Source organism: Theobroma cacao, chromosome 10 (genome assembly GCF_053813885.1).
Source record: "Theobroma cacao isolate CCN51 chromosome 10, ASM5381388v1, whole genome shotgun sequence".
NCBI classification, from domain to species: domain Eukaryota; kingdom Viridiplantae; phylum Streptophyta; class Magnoliopsida; order Malvales; family Malvaceae; genus Theobroma; species Theobroma cacao.
This window is the reverse complement of record NC_142648.1, coordinates 19,615,608-19,631,121: the sequence shown is the minus strand read 5'-3', so window position 1 is coordinate 19,631,121 and position 15,514 is coordinate 19,615,608. Positions and strand designations below refer to the sequence as shown.

The 15,514-nt window shown below is 37.6% G+C and overlaps 1 pseudogene; it reads left to right on the top strand.

The window, feature by feature from the left end:
* The first annotated feature begins 13,086 nt into the window (after window positions 1–13,086).
* On the top strand, window positions 13,087–14,309 carry LOC18586795 (metalloendoproteinase 2-MMP pseudogene; annotated as a pseudogene).
* Window positions 14,310–15,514: the final 1,205 nt, after the last annotated feature.

Here is a 15,514-nt window from a genome sequence, read left to right as displayed (position 1 = left end):
ACAGCTTTGCAAACCTGCTTATGACAGCCTTATGAGATTAGGCCCTTAAAGATGGGCACATGCACGGTCACTAGTGAGGCGATACAAGCTAATGACATCCAACACTGCGGAGTGTATTAACTCCTGCCTGAGGCATGGAAGAAAGATACTAATAACGGTGTTGATCGAGTGTATCAGAGGCATGTTTCAACGTTGGTTCCATGACCGGCACAATGAGGCATTGAATTTGAGCACGCCCCTCAACCCTTGGGCTATTGATCTATTGAACAGATGATTCAATGAAGCATGTCACTTTTTTATACAAGCAATCGATCGGGTGGAGTTTCAAGTTACAGGCGAGAGTAAGGACAGAGTGGTGCACCTCTCTACTAAGGAGTGTTCATGCGGTGAGCTTCAGTCCGATGTACTCCCCTGCATGCATGCCATGGCGGCAATAAGGTATGAGCAATCATGTTTTGTTATACTGTGCATGATGAATTAAATTTTTACATTGTTCGCCAACTGTGATTTCGTTGCCTTGGCAGTAAGTGCAAACGTGCAACCATTGAATTCTGCTCGGACTATTACAAGACTCGATCTTGGGCAGAGGAATATGCGGTTCCCATTCGCCCCGTTGGGCATCCCAATGAGTGTGACATCCCGTTGATGTTCATCAAATTATCGTTTTGCCACTAAGTTGGCGAGGTTAAGCGAGAAGACCTAGGAGGAAAAGGATTCCATCAGCTAGGGAAGGTAGCGGACGACGTAGATGTTCACAATGCAAGAGCTATGGTAATAATAGACAAAATTGCCAGACTCAGTTTGCAGCTCCACCAACAAACGAGGAAACATCATCTGCTCAACCCACGGCTCGATGACGACGACACAAGGCATGTGTAATTTGCAGACAACCTGGGCACACACAAAACTATTATCCAATGCAGACTACAAACTCTGATAACGTTATAGGTGTTGTACTTGAAGATAGTGGCCCTTTAGACATAAGTTGTTAGGGATTGTTTCGAACTGGCCATTGATATTTGCATTAAATGATACTGGCATAACTTGAGTTTGACATAATTTGATAGAGTCTGCATATGATATTTGCAACACATGATGTTGCAGCAGCTGTGATCAGAACAACGAAGAAAAATGACTGTTGTGATTAGGGGACAAGCATATCTAAAACACAAGATACTGCAGCAGCTATGACCAGTACAATGAAGCAAACTGGGTGCTATGATTGGGGGACAAGCATATCTAAAACACAAGATGTTGCAGCAGCTGTGGCCAGTACAACGAAGCAAACTGACTATTGTGATTGAGGGACAAGCATATCTAAAACACAAGATGTTACAGCAGTTGTGACCAGTACAACGAAGCAAACTGACTGCTGTGATTTGTGGACAAGCATATCTAAAACACAAGATGTTGCAGAAATTGTGACTAGTACAACGAAGCAAACTGAGTGCGGTGACTGGGGGACAGAAGATGTGAAAAACCTTACGCTAGTGATGCACTGCCACGATCTGGTTGGGGAATAGAAGATGTAATTCCTTCGAAGCAAACCTTGGACAATTCTTCCAAATCTAATGGCTAGGAACAACAAAAGTCAGCAGAATGTTATGAATGTTGGGGCTCTCTTGATGAGTCAAATAAACCAGCAAGTTCAAATGGTTGGGATGCACCAAATGGTTTGGGTAGCACTCAAAGTGAAAAATAGCATCAGTCACTTGACAGTGTAGGGGCTCACGTCGTTGGGCTTCAGATGCTCGTAAGAAGAATCATCCTTTGAAGTCAACTAGACTCATGATTAATGATTCCAGTATGGCTGCAATGAACATTGCTACAACACAAAGATTAGACATGTTTACTTATGAGCAAGAAGATATTCTCCAACATTATAAGGCATTTTGAATTCACCATACTACGAAGGTCATTTCTCACAATTTCCACTTATAAATATATCGATGAGGAAAGACTTTTGAGGATCTTTGAGGTGAAAAAGTGAAAGAACACAAAGAATCCTATGAAAGTTATAGAGGTTTGAAAAAGTGTACCAAAGCATGAGAATTGAAGTTACTTTGACAAAGTTATGGAGGTTTCAAGAGATGGCTTCCATGCAATATGGAAAACGTTTATTGAGGAAGAAGGATGGGGAGAAGAAGAAGTTGCTGGAAGTGAGGAGAAAGTGTTGGAAAAAATTAGATATTTACCCTATAGTTGACTACAGTTTCCCTTATTTACAAAAATGCCATTGCATTGTTGGATCATCAAATTCCAATTACAGTACTTAGCCCATTTATTGGATCATCAAATTCATTGTAATCTTTAATAATTTATTTTTCTTTGTAAACCATTAAATAAATCACAAAATATTTAATAATATTTGCATCATTGATTTTGGCATCCTGCATCATATTTTTGCCAACAAAATGATGTATAATAATCGTAATTGTTGTTCTAATGTCGACCGTTATAATCAAAAAACATAAAGGCCATAAAATAGCTTCCAACTGATTCTTTCATATTCCAGTTTTCCCAATATCTATCGATAGCTGCCGTTTCATCTTCCAACCGTTCCAAACTTAGTTTAAGGGTGAAGAAAAGTTGAAACACAAAAGCTGAACCATCCTGCATTGTCTTAAGCAATGGTTGCATCTTCGAGCATACCCAATGTCCGTGGCGATGGCGACCAAAGTATGGGTGATGATGAATACTCTACCCTACAATCAAGGAAGAAATGGAAACTAGATCTTCAACTGCTTGCTGCATCAATTGGTTTATCAATTGAACCAGGTATTGATATGTGCTCTCTTTTACGGTTTAGGGACATATCACATGGTGGTAGGTATTGCGTAATAGAGAATGCCATGATATCATGCGGGAAAGTGGTAGATTGGGAAAGCTTAAATGAAAACATATACCTTAAGGGCGACTTACTTTCATTTTTCGACATGGGTAAACTTAAGGGTCTAAGTACATTTCCATAATTTGATTATAGCCCTACTCTTGTTAGGGAATTTTACTCCAGCATTCGTCGGAGTGAAAATGAATTTGAAAATCCTAGAGATTTTGACCCAAATGTTTTGAATGTGTTTTTGGGAGTAGTAGAGTTTACAGTGACTCCCTTTGATATTGGGAAGCTCTTGAGAATGGAGTATAAACACGGACAATACAAACCTGCCCCATCATATGACCCGTCCCGCATGTGGGCTCAGGTGACAGGCAAAAGAGAACCATACACCACAGAGTCATGTTCTTCTCGTTGTTTGAATTCTGCACCAAATAGGCTGGTACATAATTTTCTGGCATCCACATTACAGGGAAGGATCAGTTTTTTAAGACATGTTAGCATTGAGGATCTGTGGATGATGGAAACAATTGGAAGCGAGTTTGGCGTTAATATTGCAGAATATATGATCATGAGAATGAGAGAAGTTGGCATGCGAGAAGAGACGACCCTTCCATACGGGAACATCATATCGGCTCTAGTTAAGAAGAAAAAGATATGGAGCAATAGGTATCTAGCTTATTAGACCATTCGCAGGCCTCGTACTCTCTTCGTTCGATGGCTCGTAAAAAAGGGATATGACTTGAGTCTTGATGAGCCATTGAACTCTGTCAAAGATAGCCCAGTTCATCCTACTGATGATACTCCATCCAGACAACCGTCTAGAGTTCCTATTTCCAATGATGTGATGTATAATATGCTTCTGAGGATTGATGAGAAACTCAGTAATCAAACTGCTACAATGCAGGCATTGGAATTGAGGATACAGAATGTTGAGAATCTTCTAATGCAAAGAACAGATACAGCTGTTCCGACAGTAGAAGTGCAGCAAAATTGACTGTCCTCAGATGAGTTCTCCGACATTAACCTCAGAGAAAAAGAAAGGCAGGTGTCATTGGTTCTGGCTGAGTCAACCATACCAGATGAACATTCATATTTCAGAGTTGTTTGTATAACTGGATTATGGATACTGTAGTTTGTATTTCTCATAATTGACTTGTGGTATTTCATTTTCTTTAAATTCCCTAAACATGTGCTTTAACTTTAATCTGGTTGAAGGTTTAGGGTGTTCAACTCGATATTTTTTTATGATGGTGCTTGGGGTTGAGTCCTGGTTTGATATTATCCATGATAATTGCCTTACCCTTATTCGAATAACACGACACACAATTGGTGAGTCACACGATCCCATATCATCTAGTCACGCAATCGAAAGAAATCGTAACGCCACTCCATATATACTACTCACTCGACTCCACATCAACTTGTAACGCAATTCCATAATATCGAGACACGAGACTCAATTTTTCTACTCATGCGATTTTAGAATAAATACTCATGCCATTCCATAATAACTAGTAACGCCACTCCACATTTATTACTCACACGAGTCAATATCAACGAGTGACACAATTCCAAAAAAAAGTCATGTGACGTGCTTCCATATTAACTACTTACGCCACTCAATATTTACTACTAACGGGAGTCAATATCAAATACTCACGAGATTCTAAATCTTAACAGTTCACGTGATCCATATTTACTACTCACACGCTTTCAAGTGGATTAGTCACGCGATTCCATATTAACTACCGATGCGATTCAAAATTTAGTACTCACGTGACTCCATAACATATACTCCTGCGAATCAATATCAACTGCTGATGCGATTCCATCCACACCATTCACACAATCCAATAGCAACTACTTACAACCCTATGTCATGCAATACAATTCAACATGTCATATAAGCTATAAAGTAAAGAAGTAAAGGGGGGTTGGCATATGCAAACGAATGAACGCTGTCATGTAAATTGTGTAAAATACTAACAGACATTACGATATGAATAAGAAAAAACAATGTCGTTCTTATTGGACCCGTATGCAAAAAATGAATGAACGCTGTCATGTAAATTGTGTAAAATACTAACAGATTTTACGATATGAATAAGAAAAAACAATGTCGTTCTTATTGGACCCGAATGCTTATCATATGAATGAATTCAAAGAATAATATGTAAATGATACAACAAAGAATAATATGGAAATGATACAGAATAATGTTAATGTTATTTACAGATTGAAAAAGAATAAACAATTAAAAATTTTAACAACTTGAGCTATTGGCAAAAATCTCAAGGGCAAACTTTGTTCGAATACCCTCTATGGCATTTGCCTTCAGCGTCTGATCCTCTGAGCTGATCAACCACTGCAACGAGGCTATAATCCAATCCCCGTAACTATGTGAATTTTGCTGTATCCGAGGCTTCTCATTTAACCTATATTTCATCAGCATCAAAGCTCGCTTTTGACAACGCGAGCTGTCAAAGTACCCCGACCGGTGGCATATAATGGGAAACAATGATGTTAGTAGACTCATTTGCGTATCACGCAAGCTGGACTTCAGTGCTACTTTCTGACCATACGATGAGTCCACTAACATCATAGTTCATTTCAGCAAGTTAACGTGCACTACCACCTAGTGGCCATCGAATAAGCATGATACGAGAATTGAGTCAACCTCATGCCATGGCAAACCCCACGGAGGTCTCCCACCCCTTGCATAGGCAAGCACATCGTTTGGCAAAGCCGCCTCACTCGGCTTGAATGTCTTCTCGGTGGGGGAAGACTGCATTTCTTGGCTTAGATGGAGCAAAATAAGCTATCAATTACGTTATGCACAATAGTTAGATGCAATTAAGTAACCCTAAACCCCATACATTTGAATAATTACAACTCAGTAAAATATAATATACTTACATAGAATGTGGAGTCAACGATGCATATTCTCTACTTGTAGTGTTATGGATGGTGCTCACGCGCCTGCTTACACAACACACTAATGCATGCATCAATCTATTGGGTGTCTATCAACTCTGTCAGCATCTCCAATCGCCGAAAAAAATCAAGGCCCTCCTGCCCTTCAATGCCTAGAATGTTAACCCTGCATATTTAAAATAGAGTTAAATTAAAATTATAGTGAACTTACCTTACTACGAAGGTCATTCCTCACAATTTTCACATAATAATACCCATGTCAAAAGGTCTATGTATGTAATAAATACCCTAGAACCATTAACCCTAATATGGTCTACTATTTTCATTATACCTGGCTTGGTCGTTTTTCAAAAAGGACTCATATCTGTCCTTCAAATTTTCCTTCGCTTTACATTGGACTAATAGCGGGTTAACGCATGGGCTTCAAAGGTATTTGCTGGCCAAGATCACATGTGCATCTTCGGGCTCAGGTGGAGGTGGAGCCTCAGTAGAAGGTGTGATCTCACCATACGGGGGGGTCTTTACTGGAGTTGGGACAGAAGCAGGATGCGAAGAAGTTGTAGTTTCACTACTCACAGAATGAGGTCCCTCTTTGACCTCAGATGGAGGAGGTGGAGCCTTGGGAGAAGGTGTGGGCTGAGAATGCTGGGCTGCCTCTACCGGAGATGGGATAGGAGCAGAATGATGTTCAATCGGGCTACTAGGAGGTGAGATTCGACCCTAAACGATAAAAAAAAACAAACACATTAGAAGAGTGTGTACATCGTACATGTTATAACTCACTTGATTAATAACATAAAATCTCATACCTCAAAATGGTCAATCAGCAGACTGACAATCCGATCCTTTAGCCCTTGCAGTGAGTGCTGGATATGCTCATGCAGTGATTGCGTTTGCATCTGCATCGCCCGCTGGATCTTCAACTGCATTGACTGCTAGATCTCTAACTACATTGACTGCATCTGCATTTGCATCGCCTGCTAGATCTCCAACTGCATTGACTGCATCTACATCTGCATATTCGTTTGCAATGACTAGAGGTCTTTTTTCCACTGTGTTCGCATTTTTTGCAGCTCTCGCTTAATGCTCGCAATCTTCTGCCGACGTAGGGCCCGGTAGCATGACTCAGCATGGGGGGCACCACCTGAAGCAGGAGGAAAGGCAACAGTAGAAGTAAGAGGAGCAGCAGCAGGAGAAGCACCATGAACAGCTGCAAGAGGAGAATGAAATGCCTCAGCAGCATCGAAATCGGAATAAACCTACTTGTCTGCGGTGCGTCTCTGCTTAACGGCTCCTCGTATTGGACTTTTCCCTTTGCGGTCCATTATTTTCCTCTTTTGCTAGGGATCGAATTCTAGGCGACCCTCCAACTTCCATAATGGAATGTATTACTGCCCCTCGGAGATATTGACAACAATGTTCGCCCAGTATGCGATCAACATCTCCTTTGCCATTGGCTCCAACGTCCTCATTGCCCACAACTGCACCAATACATACCTTGCCATTAGGTATAACCCTCGCTACCCTATGACAATAAAAATAAAATTTAATCAAATAAAAAAAATATGGTTTCTTTACTCACCTTGCCCTCTCTCTCCAAACTTGCAATATTGGCATGGAACCTTGTAGGCCTCTCGTCACAATGCCATTTAAGCATTCTTGGCCAAACCTATCCGGACTGCCGCTGCCTTTCGAACAAGCTTCTAATTATAGGTATTGCTTCCAACGCCCAAAACTGCACATCAATGGTGTAAGATTTTTAGTCACCTCATAAATTCTTATGCGAAAACAATAATGATAATGATAAACATTAGGCTATGGCAGACTACCTGAAAACCCCATATGAATCTGTATAGGTGGTAGTGCTTCTTATCTGCTTCGCTTGCAACAGGAGGTTCAAAACCCTTCAGTATGTAATCCATAGTCAGACTCCAAACGTATGTGCCCCATGAAAATGCATTCCACTTGTCGATGTTCTCGACCAGCGACAACAACCATGGAACAACAGATCGTCTGTAGTCTTGACAGAAATAAAACATTGGTCGAGATCAAGACGAGGGCCATCTTGTTCTCGTCTCCCTCCTGCTGAAACTATCCTCCTTTGAACGTGTTTAAAACTTGTTGGATCTTCACCTCCTTCCCAGGTCCCCAATATCGTAGGTGAATTCCTCTAGGGAGGGTCTCAAAGGGATTGACAATGAAGGCCGATAGGGGACCAAACTTCAGTCCTGTCATCAGACAAAACTCCCTCTTTGAAAAGCAAGCCTTCGTTTTCCCTATTGTGAACCATAACTCTGCCTCCGTGGCGTCAAGTTCGTTGATTCTGCGCAACATTAAATTGTGCATGAGACTGGCGCAAAATAAACTCTTGTCTGCTCGACGTCCATCATGTGCCTAAAGCATGTTCTTTTAAAGCTTTCTAGCTCGTTCGCTTGACACAGCATCTCATGTATCACGTGCAGATGCGACTACTTACAGTGGATGTTAATGCCCGCATTGAACCCCCATCGATGCCTTGGCACACAAAGCAAGGACTCCACGTTTTCCTGCTCTATTCCTATGCTGGCCATCTGCAACATAAAATAGATAACATTCTCATTTTAGTCATGTCAATACCATCATTGTAGATTAACAAAAAAACTAGAAGAATTTATGAGAAATAGCCCTCCTCATAAGCTCACTTAAAAAATAACCCTAACAATATTTTTAACTGTTTTTAGACATCCCTGAAACAGAATAATTAATCCAAGTGTGGAGTATGGATTATTAAATAAATCAACATATACACATTAAAGCATTACAATTGACCAAATATAATACAGAATGAACCCATGTAGATAAATTTCATGCAGTTATGACACTCGTGCAATTTATTACGACAATAGTCATGCAATGCCTAATCAATTAGTCACGTAATTACTAACATTAAATCACGCAACGATTTATAAACAAGTCACGTAATTCTAAGAACAACTAATCGAACCACACACACCTTAACTGACGCCATGCCTGAATAATATTCACGCAATAACATAGAAACCAGTCACGCAATGACTTATCAATCAGTCACGCTAAATTAAACCCTTTTTCAATCATGCAACCCCAACGTGACCCCATGCCAAAATCCACTCACGCAAAAGGTGCCAACCACCTAAGCACGTCCTCACTCATGCAATATCTAAACCCTCAACTGAATTCCTAACACATACATATCAACCAGTCACGCATGGCCGGTCACCTTTCCGCCCCAACAACACCAACAATACCACCTTCATGTTTATATTCAAAAACTTCAAACAACAAAAATATCAATATGAATGTGCAATATGTATAGGTTTATGCTCAAAAACCTAAACTCTAAACATGAACAATAACCATTCGGTCAAAAACCTCCACATGGTTCAAAATAAAATAAAATAATTCATAAAAAAAATATTATACCTTTCTCAGTGTAATGTCAACTTCCTCACACTGCTCAATATGTGAACTACCTTTGTGCAAATAATAACCATTCCAAAAGGCTCCTACCACTACCAAAATGCTCAGAAGTTGAACTGTTTAGGAATGCTTTTGCAGACTTGCTTTTGAGGATGTGTATGGTCTCTCGATGAAAATCGAAGAGTTGTGGTCCACATAAAGGACATACTTGACCCGTTAATAGGTTTCGGGTTGAGGTACAGAGCCTAGCAAATGGGTCGGTTTCATTAAGGATAATTTTGTCTAATTTTTTTTCTCTTGATTAAAAATAGTTAAAATTATGAGGAGGACCATTCTCAAAAACGCCTTATGCCTGAGGCCGATTTATGAAAAGTATTCTAATTTAATTGCTTCCAAAATGGGCATCATCTCTGCAACATTAGTATCCTGCACCCCTACTGGACCAAAGAACATTCCTCTTACCATGCCATTTGAGTCTCTCAAGACACCGCACAATCGGTTGATCTCGGTTTTCCCCGAGTTAATCCATCGAAATTAATAAATGTTACGAATTTAAGGAACAAAAATCTTCTACCCCCTCTTTGTGCCTCCTTCCATGTCTGGTATGCAAATTTTTGTCAAGTGTCTGCTTAATATTTGTAATGTAAAATATGTTATATTCTTATCTAAATAAAGAATAAAATTAAACAGTGTTATGTTTTTTTAAAAAAATGAGTAAAATATACTGACATCTTTCAACTTTTGACTATAATTAGACGCAGGTGTATTAGTTTTCAAATTGAACAGTTCGATCCAGAAAAATATTTTTGCTAGAAATATAAGTCTTGTCATTAGTCAATCGTTAATGTTTCTATTAATTTGATGACGTGGTAATATTTTTAAGATAATTTTACCTTTTATTAATTTTAAAAATTACTACTATATAAATTATATTATTTAATTTTTAACTTTTTTTTATCTCTTTTCAAAAAAAAAAATTCTCAATCCGGTCACCTCGCGTTCAGCCATCTCACAGTCGGCTGTGCTCCCTTGTTGGAGCACATCAAGGGAGCACCAGGGAAGTTCGAGATATAGAGTGCGCCGTTAGATCTTGCAGGGGGTGATTTGCAGCTCCTTTTTTGTGATCTTTGTTTATCTGATGGGAGGCTTTCATGGTCTTGGATGGAGCTGCGGTTCTGATGTTCAACAGCATGGAAATGAGATGGCCAGCAGGAAGTGCTTACCGAAAAGCTGTTTTATGTGTGATCTTCAAGTTTAGGAAAGATGACAGAGATTTTCCCATTAGTCTTGTGTGATGTTCAACTTTTAACATATTCCTCAACAATATAGATTTTTAAATAAAATAAATACTTTCTATCAATTTATTAAATTAAAAATAAAAAACATTTATCATGTTTTTTGTAGCATTTTTTTTTTGTTTAAAATCTAAATATTGAAACTCATAAAAAATAAATTTTCATGTTTCAACTCAAAAAACAAATAAAAAATAATTTTTTTAATAATTAATTAGGATTAAACTTATAAAAAAGTATATCAATTATATCATACTATACATCTCAGTATCATAAATATATATGATATATTATATGATACACTGTTAATAATTAATGAAACATGATACAGTTATAGATATATATCACTTTTTACTAATACCATGACATGGTATTGTGTAAAGTAGATAATAATAACTATAGCCACCACCTGATAGCAGAAATGAAGTACAAACCACGAGTCTCTTCCACTTGGCGCAAGAATGGCAAGCCCCATTTAACGACACCTGCATTGGTCCGCCGCGTCTTTATAAGTGCACTACTCTCATCCAATCTGGGGTCCAAGTGCCGGTCCGCAAGGACGTCGAGGTCCAAGTCGTTCGTGGGACCTACGAAGGACCGAAGGCCAAGTGGCTCAGTTAATCGGCTCAAGTGGGTGCATTAAATGCGAGAAAGTTAACAGTTCGACCGTGAATGGCGGAATCAACCGGTCCAAGGGGGTCATTACCAAGCTGAGGCTCGACGACAAAGATAGGAAGTCGTTGCTAGATCGTAGGCTAAAGGACGTGCTATTGCAAATAATTATTTACTGCTAAGGATATCATGTTGAGGAATCTAGGACTTACCATGAAACTATAAATTATAGGATGAGAAGCTACTGACAAAGAAAAGAGATAATTAGTTTGGCTTTTTAAGGTCAAATACAGAAGCAACATTGGGGCTTGGCCATGGCAGGATTTGATGGTGTAATAGAGGCCTCTTTTATCGACTGACTTCTTTCTCCTTAAAACCAGAAAAAGAAATCAAAATAGTCAAAAAGGAAACTTTCTTAAGTTTGGGTTTAAAAGAATATAAATCAATTGTGTTGCATAAATTTCCAAGGACCGACCTCTCAAACTTAAACCAGATTGGAAGAAAAGTCCACATTCTAAATGGTTAAGGATAAATTCGTGTTTGATTTCTCTTTCGATTATGTTATAAGTTTGAGAATAAAGGAAGTGTAGCAATTCCCTTTGTTTTAGGGTCTTTATCGGTGTCAATAGTGTTGGGAGGTGGGCTATCTTTTCATATGAATATTTCATTTCGTTTTTATTGAAAAAGCTTAACTTAGGAATTCTTCTTTATGCATACAATGATCTTTTCATTCTCATTGTTAGAAGATGGTGCCTTAAAAATGAAGAAAAAAAAAAGACACAAAAGAGTTTTTGGTTTTTCTTATTTACAAAACAACTCACATTCACTCTTGGTTAGGTAAAAAAATCAATATGCCTATTCACTATTTATAGATGTGTTATGGATATAGAGATAAGATATTTCTTTTAAATTTAAATAAATTAAATTTAAATGTAATTAATTTTTATATAAATTTAAATATAATAGATTATTACGTAGATAATCTTTATTTTAATTTAAGCAAATTTAATTTAAATTTATATCATATCCTAAATGTTTTTTAATTATTCAATTAAGAAATATTAAAACAAAATCTAACATTGATTAATTAAATATTTGTTAATTATTTATAAATAATTAACAAAGTTGCATACCAGGTGAAGCATCACATTTAAATGCAACAAAGAGAAAACTAGACAGTGAACACGTGGCTTGTTTTGGGAGTCGGGTCACTTTGGTATCATTAGCGGTGACAATTGAGTCGGGTCACTTCGAGCTGGTTCACTTCAGATCAAAAGAATTTTGGATTCTTTCAAGTTTTATTGTGTTCAATCAAATCCTTATACTTTTATTTTGAATTAAATAAATCTTTATACTTTTATTTTGAGTCAAATAAATCCTTATTACTAATAGTTGATTTAGTCAAAATGTTATTTGTCATTCTATTCGGTTTATAAGAAAATGTGAATAGTAAAACTGACAATCAAAAAGAATATTAAGGAATTACTCTCGTAACATCAACCATAGAACTTGAATAAGAATTTTCCAAATCAAGTTAGTGAGATTTTCCGTTAAAGATGAGAAAATAAAAATTAAATTTCAAAAACCAAATTCTTAAGCAAAATGGTTTGCATTCACCAATATTAATACTCACCTTGAATCTTTTAGGTGAATTATGCATTGCAGCAACTGTAACTTGACTTGCAGGTGGGGGAATGTGGAAAATATGTTCCTTCTTGGAAATGAAATATTAGACTGAATTACCAATTGAGAATTAGTCAAATGATTTGTGTAGCTTTTTTCTTCAAAGAGAAATTAGCATGTACTAGGCTTTTTTTCTTCCACTTTGAATTCACATGTCTTTAGGTACAATACAAGATCTAGAAAGTAAACTCATATTAGAAACAAAGACTGACTAAAGACTCGTGTTCACAATCTTTAATTCTTTTTTGTTTTGATTTCTCGTAAGATGGCTATAAATAGGGACAGCATATGAGCAAATGCCATATCTACCCAAGAAATTAAGCTTTTAGAAAGCTGTAGCTTAATCATGGCATACAATGCAATTTCGTTCTTGTCATTCTGCACCCTCCTTGTCCTTCCCTTGCTGTTTCAGGCTACTTTAGCAGACTCAAAAGACAAAAAGCCATACCCATTTGATTTTCTCAAGCACCTCCAAGGGTGCCACAAGGGTGACAAGGTTAAAGACATACGTAAGCTCAAAAAGTATCTCGAACAATTCGGTTACTTGAGCTATAGCAAGAACAAAACTCATGCCAATGATAATGATTTCGATGATCTCCTGGAGTCTGCCATCAAAACTTACCAGCTAAATTTCCATTTGAATTCCAATGGAGCTTTGGACACCGAGACAGTATCAAAGATGATGATGCCTCGATGTGGGGTAGCAGATATCATCAATGGTACATCTGGGATGCGTTCTGGCAAGAAAAAGCCCCACCGAGCTGCAGGCTCTAAATCTATCCATGAAGTATCCCACTATGCTTTCTTCCCACGAAGCCCTAGATGGCCACCTTCCAAGTCCCATCTCACCTATGCATTTCTTCCAGGGACTCGTGCCGATGCTGTGAACCCCGTTGCAGGAGCTTTCCAAACATGGGCTGCAAATACACACTTCAGATTTTCGAGGATTGACAACTATAGAGATGCTGATATCACTATTGGCTTCCAACGTCGAGATCATGGAGATGGAAACCCTTTCGACGGCCCTGGTGGAACATTAGCTCATGCTTTCGCACCAACTATTGGAAGATTCCACTATGATGCAGATGAAACATGGTCTGTAAGTGCTAGGCCAGGCACTATGCACTTGGAGACTGTTGCATTGCATGAAATTGGACACCTTCTCGGCTTGAGTCACAGCTCGATTGAGAATGCCATTATGTACCCAAGCATCACGGCAGGAACATCCAAGGGTTTGGCTAGGGATGATATTGAAGGAATCAAGGCTCTATATAACAGATGAGAAGTTATCAAGTGAAATCTTATGCATTAATATTGCATTTTCGAGGCAATTTAATCATGAGAGATTTTGTATTTTCCGTTTCGATTATAGTTAAAGTCTAGTCCATTAGAATAAGTCATTTCTGACAAAATAATTACAGGAAAAAAGGGTCAGTCTTTCTGTTTTTCTTTTTGATTATAGTTAAAGTTAATTCTATTACTTGTCTCTATACAATTTTCTAGATTAATTTTCAGTTTGGTTTTGGAGCTTGGATCTACGGTTATCAACTTGACTTCTTCATCATGATCAATGGATTGCTTTCAGAAGTATGCTTCTACATTTATTTATCCAAATGAAGAGGTCCCTTTTTCCTACCCTTCTAAAAAAAGTTCAAAATTCAAATTTATATGTTATTATATTTTTCGAAATTAGTAATAAATATGATTTAAAGGTAAATTTCTAAATATTTGTTGTATAAAATGACCTCCCTAAATATGAAGGAAAAGACTTTGTAAGTCGATAGCATTTTGGAAATGGGAATGGCCAACATTGATCATTCAATGAAATTAAGACATCTTAAATTTTGTATGTGCCTAAAGACTGGGGCAATTCGAAGTTTGAAGGTCTTTAATCTTTGCAAATGTTAGTTGGCTGCAAATTTATTAACATAAATTTCAAAATGAGAAAGGTAAACACATATATTTGATGGCTATGACAGATAGATTAATTATAAAAAATAATTGTCATGATATATATTAAAGGAAATAACATTTCTTAAAAATAATTAGCCTTTTACTTCTTAATTATTAGTAGGTTTTTGACATGGAAGAGAAAAATCTATTAGACGTCAAGGAAGAGAGAATATTTGTCAAGGAAGTAGACTGCTCCTTATTGGAAATGTATTGGTCGACAATAAGGTGGAAGTCTTTATGGGATTATTAAGAAAGAAGAAGACTTTGTCTAAGTCAAATAAAATATGCCAATAGACCACATTTGATAGAACTAAACTCTTGCAAAAATTGGAAAGCTTAGTGGTAGAAGACCTCGCAAATGTAGAATAAAACAAACCGAATTTCAAAATTTTTAATGATGAAGTCCTTAAAATCTGACCGAATAAGGTCTTGGAGTGATGAACATGAAGGCTCCTGCCAGTACAATAATAATCATGGGCTTAGTTTTATTCACGAGAGATAACTTTACCAATACCCAACAAACCACAGTCAAAAATTGACTGAATACCAATAAAAACGTAATGGCAAACGAAGGGAGAGGGAAGCAAAGAAGCACAAATGGCAAGCCCTGAGAACAGAAAACAAAAAAAAAAAAGTGAGAGATGTGAAAAACTCAAAATATCCTTCTAAAATCACCAGAATACCTAGACGAGAGTCACACTATGAAGGGGTCTGTACATGAGATTCTTTATATTAAAATAACATGTGATCTTGACTTAAGATAATC